The sequence below is a fragment of the Plecotus auritus genome, assembly GCF_963455305.1.
Source record: "Plecotus auritus genome assembly, chromosome: 2".
Classification (NCBI taxonomy): domain Eukaryota; kingdom Metazoa; phylum Chordata; class Mammalia; order Chiroptera; family Vespertilionidae; genus Plecotus; species Plecotus auritus.
The window spans coordinates 220,412,142-220,428,091 of record NC_137771.1 but is presented as its reverse complement, the minus strand read 5'-3'; the positions used below and the strand labels follow the sequence as shown (position 1 = coordinate 220,428,091).

Here is a 15,950-nt window from a genome sequence, read left to right as displayed (position 1 = left end):
GACATCAGAGCTCCATTGTGTTGCTGGAGCCTGGAGGAAGGAGGGAGAGGAAGGAGACAGGTTGGGCAGGATGGGAAGAGGTAAAGGGGGGTTGGGGGGCCAAGGCCTGCCTGGGGTCCTGGCTCTGCCTGCCATGAAGTAGCCCGGCTGCACTCCTGTTAGATGGGCTCCTGACAGTGGGACCAGGACACATTAAGGCTCCATTGGGCCAAAACCGGTTTGGCTCAGTGGATAGAGCGCCGGCCTGCAGACTGAGGGGTCCCAGGTTCGATTCCGGTCAAGGGCACGTAACTTGGTTGCGGGCACATCCCCAGTAGGAGGTGTGTAGGAGGCAGCTGATCGATGATTCTCTCTCATCGATGTTTCTAACTCTCTATCCCTCTTCCTTCCTCTCTGTAAAAAATCAATAAAATATATTTTAAAAAAAAAAAGACTCCATTGGTTTTCAATGGAAGAACTTAATGTTTGGAGGAAGGAATCAAGGAAGGAGTGATAGAGACAGACACGTGGGCTCTCCCCAAAAGGGGTCCCACAGTCGCCTACAGGGTCCCAAGGGAGCCAGCCCTGCACAGTAAGGCACCTCCCTGCTGGCCCCTCGGGGTCCTCGTTGCTCCACCAGGGTGCAGGGTGCACAGTTACCCTCCCCAGCCCGGGGTGGAGCGGGGCAGAGGAGCAGAAATCCTTCCTTGTTAATGGTTCTCTGTCTGAACTGGAAAGTAGGGCAGGCTGGCTAGCGAGGGGCCTGGACCCTCACACGGCTGCGGAGCCGCTGCTGGGAGAGCCGGCTGCCCGGCTGGGAGCATTTCTTCTCTGACTCACACATGTATTTATAGCCCGAGAGATGCTCCAAGGCGGGCGAGCGCTCCTGGAGGGAGCGGAGCCGGGAGGGAGCACACACCTCGCCGTCCATCCCCCACCTGGCAGGGCTGGTGGCCACTGACGAAGGGCAGTGACTGCGGCTCCCCATTCGTTTACCATCCACACCCTGGCTCCTCCCAGGCTTCCTTGCACCCTCGTCCAGCATGACCTCTCTGGGGAGGGGCTGCTGTGACAGAGACCCCGCCATGAAATGCTTCTTGTGTCCATCGACCCTCCCACTCCCCACTCTGGAACTCAGGAGAGATTAAAACTGGTTTCAGAGAAAGGATTGAGGTGCCCAGTTCTTGGGAAATTCGCATTCAGGTTTGGAGAGTGAGGTCCTGCCTCTGGGCAGTTCGGTGGGGTCAGTGGTCAGCAGGGACAAGAGAGGACCCCAGTCTCTTACACAGCCAACCCTGCGGTCATCGGGCGGCAGCGTGTCCACAGGAGCCTGAACTCGGGGTGCAGGGGCCTGAGGGCTCTGAGAGAGAGAAACGCAGAGAACATTTCAGGTTTGGTCTTGCCAGGACCCCAGACAGCCTGTCCCCCCGTGTTTGGGTCCAGGATCCACAGATGTGACCACACCCACTCAGAGGCTGGGAGGGCTCTGGGCATTGACCTCTTTTGGGGGAGAACCCCCACACTGCTCGTTCTCTCATGGGGCATGTCACACCCCAGGCCTGTTTGTAGCACTGTTCTGCGCACTCAGGGTCCCTGTGCCCACTCCTCTGTGAGCCCACATGGACTCCCACTGCCTCCGAGTGTGCCTGGCCCCCTCATCACACTCCCAGGGGTGGACCCCACCAATGACACTCTGTCCCTGTCTCCCTTTAGCTCCAGCTTGCTCTGGCCCATGGACCCTGTACCCGTAGGCACCCCATCCTCCCACACCGTGGAGCTGCCAGCCCAGGCTGCGGCCTAGGGCCCTGTGAGGACCCAAATGACGGATAAGCAGACAGCAGTTTGCATGTGTCTCTCAGGAGGTGAGAGCTCATGTACTCAGCCCCAAATAAATGAGCCTAATATTTAAGGATCTCAATGTGCAACTGAGACCGTGAACCAGGGGTCCTCAAACTATGGCCCGCGGGCCACATGCGGCCCGCCAAGGACATTTATCCGGCCCGCTGGGTGCCGCTGCCTGTCCTGCTTAGCAGCCAACTCGTCCCAGGCCTGCAGTGTGCATAGGAATTTGTTCATAGTTTTTTTTTAAACTATAGTCCGGCCCTCCAAGGGTCTGAGGGACAGGGAACTGGCCCCTGTTTAAAAAGTTTGAGGACCCCTGCTTAGAACAAGTTAGAGTGATGGTTTGAGATCCTGAAGCGGGGCAGGACTTCAGTGTGGCCCTAAGGCTAAATGTCGTAGAGCGAGTGGGACCTATTTGATTGTCTAAGAATCTGAAATTTCTCCAGAGCGGAACACGTAGTAGCATAGCTGGAAGGTGAAGTCAGGCTGGGGAGGTTCTCCCAGGCCTTCTAAGGAGCTGACGGTGGCTTCGTGCCTCCTCTCCTGGGGCACTGACTCCATTGGTCTTGCTGGGAAGCCACGGGGCCGCCCTCCACTCCCACAGAAGTCAGTTCACCCCAGGGTTTATCCTCATCAGGCACATCTGCAAACACACCTTCTCCCCAGACCTGAGGGTGCTGCTGTGCGGAGGCCCATAGCAAGCTGGGTTTGACCCTTTGCGGATTGATCCCTCATCACCAGCAATGTGCTTCCGGGTGTTTCTTTATTCCAAATCCTTTAAAATAAGCCTGTCTTTCTGTCTGTCTGTCTCTCTCTCTTTCTGTCTGTTTCTCTTTGTCTCCTTCTCTCTCATTTTTTATTTTACTTATTATTTTATCCTCACCTAAAGATATGTTTATTGATTTTAGAGCGAGAAGAAGCAGGAGGGGGAGAGAGATCAATGCAAGAGAGAAATATTTATCGGGTGCCTCCTGGATGCGCCTCAACCGGGGATTGGACCCCAAACCCAGGTATGTGCCCTGACTGGGAATTGAATCACAACCCTTTGGTGTATAGGACGATGCTCCACTCAACTGAGCCACCTGGCCAGGGTTATATTTTATAATCAGTTCTCTTCGCAGGGGCCCTTCCAACCTGAGACCTACGTCTGTCTCTAACTTAGAGGAAAGTCCTCCGTCTCTGATTTCCCCACCTCTGCCTGCCCTGTTTGTGGAGTCACCGTGTATGCCCGGCGTCCCGGCTTCATCACCAGGTCACTTGGTCCTCTTGCCACATCCATCTTTTTACGGAGTCCTGAGAGGATCTCTGAACATCTCCAAAGATCTGGGCTTGTTTTCCTGGGGTGGCCAAGCCACCCTGAGCTGTTCCCGTTGCATTTCAGAGGTGACAAGCCCATCTCTTCTCTCCAAGACCCTGTCCTCCCCTCAAAGCGAGTCCTGCTCAACCGTCGGCAGTCATGTTATAGGCATGAGCTCCCTGTGAGACGTGCTGGGGGCACAGGTGGGGTTTCTGAGCCCTGCTCCCGTGTCCTGGAGGGGCCTAGTCAGAGGTCATGGTCCTGCCTCCTTGGGTGGGCCCCTTCTCTCCCATGTGGGGGTTCCTGCCCGCTCCCTACCTGAGGGGTGGCTTAAGCAGAGTCTGTGCCCGGTGCTGGAGTGGGGTATCAGATCCCTCAGGCCCCATTGGCTGGCCCTGTCTCATGGGGCACTCAACCCGCAGTCAGTGTTGAGGAGGGCAGCAATGGTCGGGGTCGGCACTGGCCCCTCTGTGGGGTGATGTCCCCCCAGAACCTTCCAAGCCAGGGAAGGGACTGGACTGTCTGGGAAGCCCCTTGCTTCCTCCTTCCTTCGTTCCCACCCCATCTGGGGTGAACCTGGGGCCTCCACTGAACCCATCTGCACTCCTGAGTGTAAGGAATTATGGGGTCAGCACGCTCCCTCCATCACACTGGGCTGTGAGTATGTTCTAGAAACTCTGAGTAATGTCTTCCATGGGAGACACTTCCCCCACAGAGGTTCCTGCCCTTTGGGTGATTCCAGTGAGAGCTGGGCAGGTGGGAGGAATAGAGCCAGAGGCGTCCACATCATGAGTTGGAAGCCTGTCCAGTCTTCATGCTTCACTGTGGGGTTTGCAGCCCCCTGTGAGTGAGGATACCCATATTCTAGGACTCGGGGCATCCTCGAGGCCCCGTGGTGAGGCCAACACCAGGCCTGCGGTGGGCAAGGGGAGACTTGGGTCAAGCCAGGCCCCACTGACGCCTGAGTGGAGAAGTCCAAGGACTGGTCATGGCTGCAGACGTGTGTGATGGGACAAGCAGAGTTCATAAGAACCCAGAGGCGGCAAAGGGCCGGTCCCGCGTGTCTGCTGTGGAGCACGGTGATTTATTTTCCTGTCTGAGTCTCGCTTTGCAGTGGGATTTGCAGCCACGAAAGTTCTTGGCCAGGACGTTTGGGTCTTAGGAAATGTCGGGCTGCACTTTTATTTTTAGCTTTAGGAATGCGATGCTTGATAGGATTTGGATTTTGTAAGATGGGGCAACTTTAAGATGAGAACTATATTCCTTGACCCCAGGCTGCTCCTGTTTATAGGGGGTCACAGCTCCACGCTGGAGAACAGGAGCTGCCCATGCTCTGCTTCCCGTGTGTCCAGAGTCCTGACCACCGGCCAGAAGGAACCAGGCTCCGCGGGACCGGACAGCAAACCACTCTCCAGGCTGGGGCAGGGGCTGGGCTCTCAGGCCGGGGCACAGATTCCCCCACTGGAGGGGCCACTCTGTGAGGGGTGACCACCGCCGACCCCAGGGTGATGGGTTGCAGACCAGGAAACCGCCCCACTTGTGCCGGCAGCTGAGCATGCAGCAGGCAGGCTTCTCTGGGCCTTTGGGTTTTCCTGGGGATCATAGAGTGTGGAGGGTGTGAGTCAGGGGAGCACTTCCCTCAGGGCAGGATTACAGCTGGGCAGAGCTGAGTGTGGTGTCTTTGGCCTCAGTCAGGGTCTCCATACTTGTGCACAGCATTCTGCTGTCATTAGCAACCACTACACTGGGATCACGCCCAGACCCCCAACACATAGCTGCTCCCTGTGTTTCCCTCCGAGTGGCCCAGGCCATCTTCATTCACCACAAATTCATGGTTAGCATTTCAGTGTCTGCCATTTCTGAGCAGAGCACATGGGAGAGACTCAGCCCTAGAACTGGAGTCTTGGTCCAAGTCACACGCCTGCCCCAATCTTAACCCCTTCTGATATGGGAACGACGCTGTGAAGAGATGATGGGAAATGCAGTGTGCCTCCTGCTCCACCCCCCACTGCTGCCTGGAGAGTCATACAATCAGACCTGCATGGAAATACTCTTGTCTCCCAGAGTAAAAGTGGTTGGAAATAGAAGGTACTTTCCATGACCTGAACCCATATCAGAGTCCCCAGAGGGTGTGAGACCCTCACCTGTGTGGCACATGGTTCACCCTTGGGTCCTCAGTCTGAACTGTAGCCCATCCCACCCTTTATGGGTCATATGCCACGCTATGAGCTCCCCTGCAGGCCCCCAGCCCTTCCCTGCTCTCTGCCAGGTTGATCGTATACATTTCCTGTTCTAAGCCCGAAACAGTCATTTCTCTAAGAAGTCCTGGCTTCCCAGAGTGAGAAGTGGTCTTTAGAGACCATGATTTGGGTGCTCCGTGTGCCTATTGCTGCTAAATTGCCATTGTTTTGAGCTGTATCAGTGGACAGATTTGGGAAATGGGCATCTTTTTAAGAGAAAAAAAGCATCATTGCTTGCTATTTATTCAAGTTTACTATAAAGAAGTTTTACTTCATTTTATTGACTTTATATGGTATCTCAGGGGGTCTTTCTTGTCTTTTGTGGGGCAGTTTATCTACAATAGTTTCAAAAAGACAGCCCTGATGATGCAACTAACAATATGAGTACATGATTCTTTGAGTCCTTAGAACATTTCCCGCTAGGAATGTGTAGTCAAAATACTTCATTTTAAAGTCTCTTGAGATAATATATTTTTTGTAATTTAATATTTACACAAAATAGATTAATTTTTAATGATTTAATTTCTTTAAGAAACCATTAGAAATAATCACATGATCCCAAAGTCATAACTATAGTTGAAATGCATGAATCCACTTACATATGGATTTAAATTTGAAACAATATTTTCAAAATAAAAATTTAGTGAGAAGGATGGAAGAGAAAGAAAAATTCTAAAATACAGAATAAACAAAGATGTGGACAAATGAGGGAAAAATTAATAAGTATGGTGGCTTAATTCAGGTAATCAGAAAACTACCTGATAGAAGTTCCAGAATGAGAAGACAGAAAATCTGGGGGAGGAAATACTAAAACAATTAATAGAAGTAAATGTCCCAGCGTTTAAGAAAGACTATCAGATTGAGGGCCCATAGTGTCCTAAGTGGGGTGAGGACAGAACACCCACACCAGACACACCTGGGGAAATTTTGGAATGTCGAGCACAAAGAGAAGATTCTAGAGCTTGGCAAGAGAAAAGATATGCTATCTACAAAGGAAGGAATCATGCTGGCATCAGCATCGCAGATGTTAGATTTCTGTGGAAGGGCCTTTGGGCTTCTGATAATCAGGGATTTAGAACCCAGAATTCTATACCCAGCCCAACAGGCCACCAAGACCAACAACAAAGTAGAGACTTGTGTAGACTTGCAAGAGCTCAGACACAGACTCCCATCTTAGTTGAAACAAAATCTGAAAGGAAAAGGAAGGAAGACAAAAGTGGCCTGAGCAAAAGTGGCCTCACCCCAAGCAGAGAGGAATCTGGGTCAAGGAATGTAGCGCAGGTCCATATGGTAGCATCCACATGAGGCAGGAGTCAGGGCCTCCCAGTGATGTCTCTTAATGCAGGCAGAGTCCTTCAACAACAGAGTAATTAAGAAGCAAAATGAGCTGGGTGAGGACATATTTCTGTCATCAAGAAAAAAGAAATGCAATTAGGAATCCCGAGATAAACACAAGTTATTTAAGTGAGTTGACATCCAAATATGAAGCCAACTCAATGTGGCAAGAGTCTGCAGAACTGTGAGGTGACAGAGCCCGCCTGTGCTCCAGGCTCGGGACTGCCTCGAATGACATGTGGCCATGTCATGACTCAAATCAAAGCATGAGAAGACGTGTTTCTCATGGTCATGGTCTGAAGTAAGAGTGAAGCCAGCCCTTTCTGTGATGATGGAAATTAGGACACAGGGACACAAGCCTAATTTTCAGAGACAAACCTGAAATGAATCATTTGGGCCGGATGGTACTTAAAAAACCCCTGTAAATCTCATTTCTGTGCTGATTAGAGAAGATATAGGTGAAGTAACCTTTCTGGCCCAGGGCGAACCAGAGAGGTGCTGGCAGGTGGTCGGGTTCAGTGAGGACCTGAATAAATGTGAGACTTGCACCCTGACTGGGTCGCTCAGCTGGTTGGAGCATCATCCTGTACACCAAAGGTTGCAGGTTTGATTTCTGGTCAGGGCACATACCTAGGTTGTGGGTTTGATCCCTAGTCGGGGACCGTATGGGAGGCAACTAATCAATGTCTCTCTCTCTCTCTCTCTCTCTCTCTCTCTCTCTCTCTCTCTCTCTCTCTCTGTCTCTCTCTCTCTCTCTGTCTGTCTCTCTCTCTCTCTCTCTCTCTCTCTCTCTCTCTCTCTCTCTCGTGTATGGGTGGGTGAGAGGTGACTGAGAGCTCCCTCTGAACTGATTTACATGATAGGGTAAGATTTTATTTGGGAAAAAGGGTGAAAAACCCCCTACTGCCTGGCACACAGTGGGTGCTCAAGTGGCTGAGAGAACTGAGCACAGTAGCCAGAGATGACAAAGCTACCAAGAGTGTATGCCCGTGGCTTCTGACATGCTCCCAGCACAGAGGCCTCTCTATTTGTGGCTGGGAAGGTGGTAATTAAGGTGGAAACAGCCCTCACACAGTCACTCTTATTTTAAGGCTCCACAAATGTTTATTTCCAGCCTGAAGATTTCTGTCTAAATTCACATTTTAGAGTTGAACTGAATCAATTTCCCTTATTTTAAAATTTACATAAGGTGATGAATTCCTTGCTTGTACTTGAAAGGCATCTAAAGGATTTTGTTATTTTGCCTACAGATAAATCCAAAACAGCCGAGACTTCAATGTTGAAAATTTTCATTTGTCTGGTCTTCTCTGAGAGTCCTCCCGGGGGATTCTGGGAAGAAAAAAAAAATAACAAAATTATAAGTAATTGAAAAATCGCTTGGCTAGGGTGAGTTTGGGATCTCACTCATGTCAGAGCTGTTTGCGCTGGTGAAGTATGTGGTAACTGTCGCGTCCCCTTCCGGAGGCTAACACAACCGATCCGGGACGGGTCTCCTGGGGTGATGGAGGAAAGGGACACAACAGCCCCCCTTCATGCCCTTTTCATTCCCTTTCCCAGAAATCCACTTTAGGAGAAAGGAACCAGGAGAATTAAATCCGGCTCTGGGCCCTGCCAAGATGCTGGCCCGGCCTGGGCTGCTGCTGGCTCCTGTCCCAGCCGGCCCTGAGGGACTGTCCGGGAATGTCTTGCCACCTAGAAATCACAGTGGAGAAGCCGGGAGAGCTGACAGGGCCTGGCCGACTGGGGCCTGAGGCCAAGGGGTCAGTCACACTGCTCCTGCTTTCATCCACTGTGTTGATATTCTGTTCTTCACGGATTCTTTCTATTCAATTTGATCTTGAAAAACATTGCATTAAAATATTCTTTATCCTGATTCCCGAGTTTTTGGTGCCCCTTGACATTTTGGGCCTTTTCATCAGCCTAGTCCAGGCCCTAGTGGGTCAGAAGACGGCACAGTGAACTTGTGTGCGTGCATGGGTGTGTTGGTGGTGACTACAGTCTGGGTGGGGGAACAAAGCTATAGAGCAGTAAAACTGGGGAAAGCGGTCTGAGTCCAGCCTTTGTTTCCACATCACTCTGTGCACCCGGGGCAGTGCCCTTGGGAGTCAAATGCACAGACATGGACACAGGCCAGGTGTGGAGGCAAACAGGTGGGGCTGGAACTAGAATTAGAAGGACTTCCTCAACCTGACCAAGTGTATCTACCAAGTGCCTACAGCAAACATTACACTCAATGAGGAAACACCTTCCCTTTCAGCTTGGGAAAAAAAAAAAAAAAAAAAAAACCACGGATGCCCAGTGTCGCCGCTTCGGTGTAACATGGCTACAGGTCCTGGCCCGCACTTGAAGAAACAGGAAAGGAAATGAGGTAAGTAGGGGTCAGAAAAGGGGAAAACTCATTATCTATAGTGAAGGGATCATCTCTGGTGGGAAGCTAACAGAATAGACACACAACTGTTAGAACTTATAATCGACTGCAGCAGAGTTACCAGATACAAGACTAACTTGCAAACTCAACGAAATTTCTCTCCACCAATAAACTAGGAAGTACACTATACAGTAAGTAACAAACTAGAAAATACACTTTAAAATATCCCACTCAAATAGCAGAAAAAATCATGATGTCTCTAGGATTTATCCTGACAAAGAATACACAAGACTTCTAAGAAGACAAACATTTGAATTTACTCATAAAAGATGTGATTACAGGGAGTCACTTCATGCTCTTTTTTAAAAAAATATATTTTTATTGATTTTTTTACAGAGAGGAAGGGCGAGCACTTGGGAGCCAGCAGTCCTGGATTGTGAGAGGGATGTCCCAGATTGGAGAGAGTGTAGGCTGGGCTGAGGGACACCCCCACCTCCGTGCACGAATTTTGTGCACCGGGCCTCTAGTTCTATATAAAAGGGTTGCATGTACCGCAACCAAGGTACATGCCCTTGACCAGAATCGAACCTGGGACCCTTCAGTCTCCAGGCCGATGCTCTATCCAGTGAGCCAAACTGGCTAGGGCCACCTCATGCTCTTGAGTGGAACATTTAATGTTGCAATGCTGTCCATTCTCTGCAAGATGACCTGTGAAGGTACTGCAACCCCATCGGATTCCAGTTGAATTTCTTTTGGAGAGAACATTCTGTATCTTATAGGAAAGAAGACAGATCGACACATATGTGAGTCAAGTTTGAAAGAGAAGAGCCAAGAGTGAGGACTTGCCTGAGCAGATGTTAAGGAACCCACAGGGGTCACGTCAGAAGGACACGGGGGAACAGCAGACAAACCCACACTGAGGAGTGCTCTATAAGATGCCCGCCCGGTGCTCCTCCAGCTGTCAAGGTCATTAACAAGGACAGTCTGAGAAAGTGTCACAGCCAAGAGGAGCCTCAGGAGACATGATGACAAAATGCAGGGTGGTTCCCTGAATGGGATTCTGGGACCCAAAAAAGGACATTAAGTAAAAACTGAAGCAATCTAAGGTATACATAAGCCTGATAATGTAACAATATTGGTTCATTAGTTGAGACAAATATGCTGTAGTAAAACCTTAACTAACAATGGGGCAATGGGGCACAGGGCATATGGACACCCCGTACTATTTTTGTAACTTTTCTATAAATCTAAACGTAACTAAAATTAAAATTGTATTTAAAAAAGACCCAGGAACCCATTTGAAGAGATTCTTACTGGAACAATTTGAGCTTCAATAATGAACATGGCAGTGGTCTAAACCAATCTAAATAATGCCGCAGATTCATAATCCTATCTAATAAAAGAGTAATATGCAAATTGACTGTCACTCCAACACACAAGATGGCTGCCCCCATGTGGTCAAAGATGACTGCCCCCATATGGACACAAGATGGCCACCACAAGATGGCCAGCAGGGGAGGGAAGTTGGGGGCGACCGGGCCTGCAGGGAAGGGCAGTTGAGGGGGACCAGGCCTGCAGGGGAGGGCAGTTAGAGGCAAACAGGCTGGCAGGGGAGCAGTTAGGCATCAATCAGGCTGGCAGGGGAGTGGTTAGGGGGTGATCAGGCTGGCAGGTAGAAGCGGTTAGGGGCAATCAGGAAGGCAGGCAGGCGAGCAGTTGGGAGCCAGCAGTCCTGGATTGTGAGAGGGATGTCCCAGATTGGAGAGGGTGTAGGCTGGGCTGAGGGACACCGCCCCCCGCCCCCCGTGCACGAATTTTGTGCATCGGGCCTCTAGTTCTATATAATAATAGGGTAATATGCAAATAAACCAAACGGCTGAACGACTGGTCGCTATGATGTGCACTGACCACCAGGGGACAGATGCTCAACACAGGAGCTGCCCCCTGGTGGTCAGTGTGCTCCCACAGGGGCAGCGCTGCTCAGCCACAAGCCAGGCTGACAGCTGGCAAGTGCAGTAGGGGTGGTGGGAGCCTCTTCTGCCTTCGCAGCAACGCTGAGGATGTTCAACTGAGGCTTAGGCCCACTCCCCATGAGCGGGCCTAAGCCGTCAGTCAGACATCCCCCAAGGGCTCCCGGATTGCTAAAGGGCACAGGCCAGGCTGAGGGACCCCCTCCCTGAATCCCCCTCCCCCCAGTACACAAATGTAATGCACTGCACCTCTAATAGTATTAATAAAAAGAACTAGTCATCATCAGAGGGATACCGTAACAACCTGTTTCTTGAAAACTGGTCAGTGAAGGAAAAAGTTGAGCCTTTCTTATCTGAGCAGTCCCATGTGCAGCCAGATACTAGAAGGGAGTCCAGGAAAGGGAGTATTACAACTAACTAACGGTAAAGAAATAATAAAATGAGAATGCCACCATGTCATAAACCCAATGAATTTAGAGATGTAAGTACGAAGCGTCAATGGCTGCTGACATCCCAAAGAAATACAGTCTGCCCTGCTTCCTGGACTCCTGGCCAGGGGGCGGAGCCCAAGCCTGTTCCGGTCCCTCACTCACCCACTACGCTCAGGAGGTAGAGGAACATGCTGAACAGCACCAAGGTGGGGACGGAGGGAGGCCCTGCGGTTCAAGGAGACCTGGACGACACACAATGTTATAAAGCATGCAGGTGAGACCCAACTGCAGTGTCTGGGTGATGAAACTAGACAGAGTGCATGAAGTGATCACTGTGAAGGTCAGGGTCGTGGCTACTGAGGGAGGAGGGCGGTGGAGCCTGCGGGGGCTTTCAGAGGGGCTGCCGGGGTCAACGTTCTACGTCATGGGTGCTCACTTTACAATTCATTCCGCTGTGCTTGTTTTGTGTGTTTTTTTTAGTATGTGTTTGTGTTACAATAAAAGGATTGTGAAAATCTGAAAGAGTAAGAAAATCCAAAAAAAAAAAAAAAAAAGCAAAGGTACAACAAATCAGTTTTCAAGCTGATCCTTTTCACCAGAATACTTCATTCATGTACCCAGAGGCCCTGCCTGAGCAATTGTATAGGTGGCCCTTGGTAAGTAAGGGAGGCACGGTCAAGGTGAGGTGGACCTGAGGCCTTGTTACCGTCCTGACACATTTCTGCGTTCACAGGGATTGTCCCAGCCTTAAAGGAAACCGTTAGCTGGCCCATGGCCTTTGCACATTTACCGCTTGATAGTCTCTGGGAGGCCTTTGTGGGAAGGACGACACGGCTGTGTAATATGGGTGAGCTGACTTAGCAGGAATTGTAAAATCACCTGCCTTCACTGCTTCTCTCTCAGCCTGGTTTCGATGTCAGGGACCCTGCATGCCAGGACCACTGAATCCATCCTGGGGGAAGCTAGCAAGGCTGCCTTCGAGGCCCATTTCCTCCCCTAAGACCCTCCGTCAACTCAAAGCCAACTGCAAACTCCTTCTCTGCGTCCCTGAGCTTCACTGCAGAGCTGCGATTTTCTGAAGTAGACACCTCCTCCCTGATTAGAGAGGAGGTGAGACCCAGGCCGGGGAGGGCAGAGCAAAGGTGATGCAGGCTCTGCCCAGTGCCTGGGAGGCTGGGAGGAGCCGGCAGGGACCAGAATGTCGGCCTGTGACCTAGGGAGCCTGGGCTCTGAGGTGAGCAGAGGGTAAGTGAGCATAGCGATGCTGAAGGTGCGGATGTTCAGCTTTAGGTTTTTTCTTCTTCTTCTTCTTTTTTTTTTAGTGATTTTAACACCAAATGAAAGTGGAAAATAACAAGACAGATTTTATCTATCCCAACAGGGCACATGAGGCCACAAAGCTGGGTGACGACCCAACGGCCTTTCCCGTCCCAGCCGGGGCCTCCCTGGGAATGCTGAACCCTGAGTGGATGTGACAGAGCCCGAGGGAACCTGCCCCCGCCTGACACAGAAAGGTCTTCACTGTCGTTGGTATAAGGAGGGTTTAGTTGTCACTCTAAATATAAATCAGTCAACTATTTTCAACACTAAAAATAAAATGTCAGCCCGGCTGGTGTGACTCAGTGGTTGAGCGTCGACCTATGAACCAGGAGGTCACGGTTCAATTCCCGGTCAGGGCACATGCCCCAGTTGCGGACTCGACTCCCAGTGGGGGACGTGCAGGAGGCAGCCGATCAATGATTCTCTCTCATCATTGATGCTTCTCTCTCTCTCTCCTTCTCCCTTACTGTCTGAAATCAATAAAAATATATTAAAAAAATAAAATGTCAGCTTATTTGCATCTGAAGAAATTTGAATGTGGACTAATAAAGATTTGATCAGGGAACATGATTCTTCTCCAAGAAATTTCAGACGATGGCTGATTTCCCCCTGCTGGTTTTACCTCAGTATGTTAAGATATTTTTGTTGTGATCTTATGAACAAAAGAAGAAATTTAGCAGGCTCTGCTTTCAGTCCAGGCAACTCCTAATCTGTCCATCCCCGTCCCAGATGACAACTATAAACTCAGATGCTAGATGAAGGCAGCTTCATGAGGGCACTGGGCAGTGACCCAAATGGGGCAGATTGGGACGGGGTGGGGGAACACTGAGGGAGGGGATTGCACTGGGTGAATTTCCTGTATTTTACAATCCCCAGCCTCAGGGCAGGCTCTAGTTCACAGGGCCTCAGATACATAATGTCATTGATCACTTTTTAATGTGCTTATCCATTCAGAAGAACAGATACAGAAAAAGATTTAGATAATGAAGTGTGTCTTCAAGGGCCTATAGGTAATATTAAAAAGCATAGTAGTATACATTTAATTATAGTCTGAGAATGAAGGGAGAGAAGTAACAGCTTATAATGTCTCAAATGTTGGTGGACAACATAAATTTATAGATTTAAGAGGCTCAGCAAACCCTAAGCAGAATAAATATAAAGAAAACCACGCCTAAGTACATCATAGTCAAATCACTGGAAACCAAAGATCAGTAGAAAAATCACAATAGCAGCCATAGGAACACAGCATACTGGTAACAGTGACTCAAATAATGGGCTCAAGAAATGGAGCCTCCAGCAGGCAGAAAATCAGCAAGATCATAGTTGAACTCAACAACAACATCAATCAACTAGATACACTTGACATCTACTGACTCCATCTAACAACGGCGGGACACACTTTTTTCTCAAGCTCACATGGGACATTCACCAAGAGAGGCCACATTCTGGGTCAAGGACACACCTTAACACATTTAAAAGAATAGAAAGCATATCATATCTGCTCTCAAACCACAATGGAATTAAACTAAAAATCAGTAACAGAAGGATAACTGGAAAAATCCCAAAACACATGGAGATTAAACAACACACTTCTAAAGAACACATGCGTCAAAGAAGATATCCCAAGAGAAATTTTTAAATATTTTTAGATAAATGAAAATGAAAACACAACGTACCAGAATGTTTGCGACCCAGTGAAAGCACTGCTTAGAGACACGTTTATGCATACATTAGAAAAGAGGAAAGATCTAAAATTAAGTGTCTAAGCTTCTGCCTTAGGAAGCTAGAAAAAGAAGAGCAAGTTGTAAATCCAAAGTAGGTAGAAAAAAATAAATCATAAAAATTAGAGCAGAAATCAATGATATTGAAAACAGGAAGTCAATAGATAAAATCAACAAAACCAAAAGCTATTTCATTGAAAAGAGCAATAAAATCAATAAACTTCTATCCAGGCTAACTAGGAATAAAGAGAGGCCACAAATCACTAATATCAGAAACGAGAAAGGGGACTGCATTACACATATCATAGTCATCAAAATGATAACGAAAGAATACTGTGATCAATTGTATGCTCACAAATTTGGTATCCTAGGTGAAAAGGACTAATCCCTTGAAAGACATGATCTGCCAAAACCCACACAAGAGGAAATAGACCATTTGAATGGACCTCTAGCTACTAAAGAAATCTAATGAAGAATTAATAACCTTCCAAAACAGAAAGCACCAGGCCCAGATGGATTCACTGGTGAATTCCATCAAATATTTAAGGGAAAAAAATTATATAAAATTTCTGCAATCTCTTTCAGAAGAGAGCAGCAGAGGGAATTATTTTTAATTCATTTGATGAGGCCAACATTACTCTAGTAACAAAACCAAAGACATTACAAGAAAAGGAAACTACAGACCAATATCTCTCATGAGCATAGATGCAAAAATCCTCAACAAAAAATTACCAGAGCAAATCCAACAATGTATAAACTCTCAGTCAACTAGAAATAGAGAAGAACTTCTCAACTTCCCCAATTTGATAAAGAATATCTACAAAAACGCTACAACTGACATCATACTCAATGGTGAGAAATGCAGCCTTTCCCACTAACATCAGGTACAAGGGAAGGGTGTCCCCTCTCACTTCCTTTAACATCATACCAGAAGTCTTACCTAATGCAATAAGATAAGAAAAGGAAATAAAAGGTAGAGAGATTGGGAAAGAAGAAATAAAACTGTTTGTGGGTGACATGAATGTCTATGAAGAAAATCCAAATGATTAAAAAACAACAACATCCCGCTGGAGGTAATAATTAATTATAGGAAGGTTGCAGGATACAAGGTTAATATACAAATGTCAATTGTTTTCCTATATACCAGCAATGAACAGGTGGGATTTGAAATTAGAAATACAATACCATTTATATTAGCACCACAAAAATGAAATATTTAGGTATATACCTAACAAAATATGTATAAGATCTATTATGAGGAAAACCACAAAGCTTTGATGAAAAAAATCAAAGAACGAAGTAAGTGCAGAAATAGTTCGTATGTGTGTCCTAAGCGATAGGCAGCTACAAACATTTTTCAACATGCAACACTCAGGAGATAGGATTCTTATGAGCTAGAGGGTATATTTCAGCCAACTGAAAATGAATTTTAAAAGATTATCAAAAT

General features: G+C 48.2%; 1 pseudogene across 1 annotated transcript; it reads right to left on the bottom strand.

Annotated features, from left to right (window-relative positions):
* Positions 1 to 14,565: 14,565 nt before the first annotated feature.
* Positions 14,566 to 14,797, bottom strand: LOC308241338 (KANTR integral membrane protein-like; annotated as a pseudogene). The gene has a single exon. The product of its transcript is annotated as a KANTR integral membrane protein-like (transcript).
* Between the last annotated feature and the right edge of the window lie 1,153 nt (positions 14,798 to 15,950).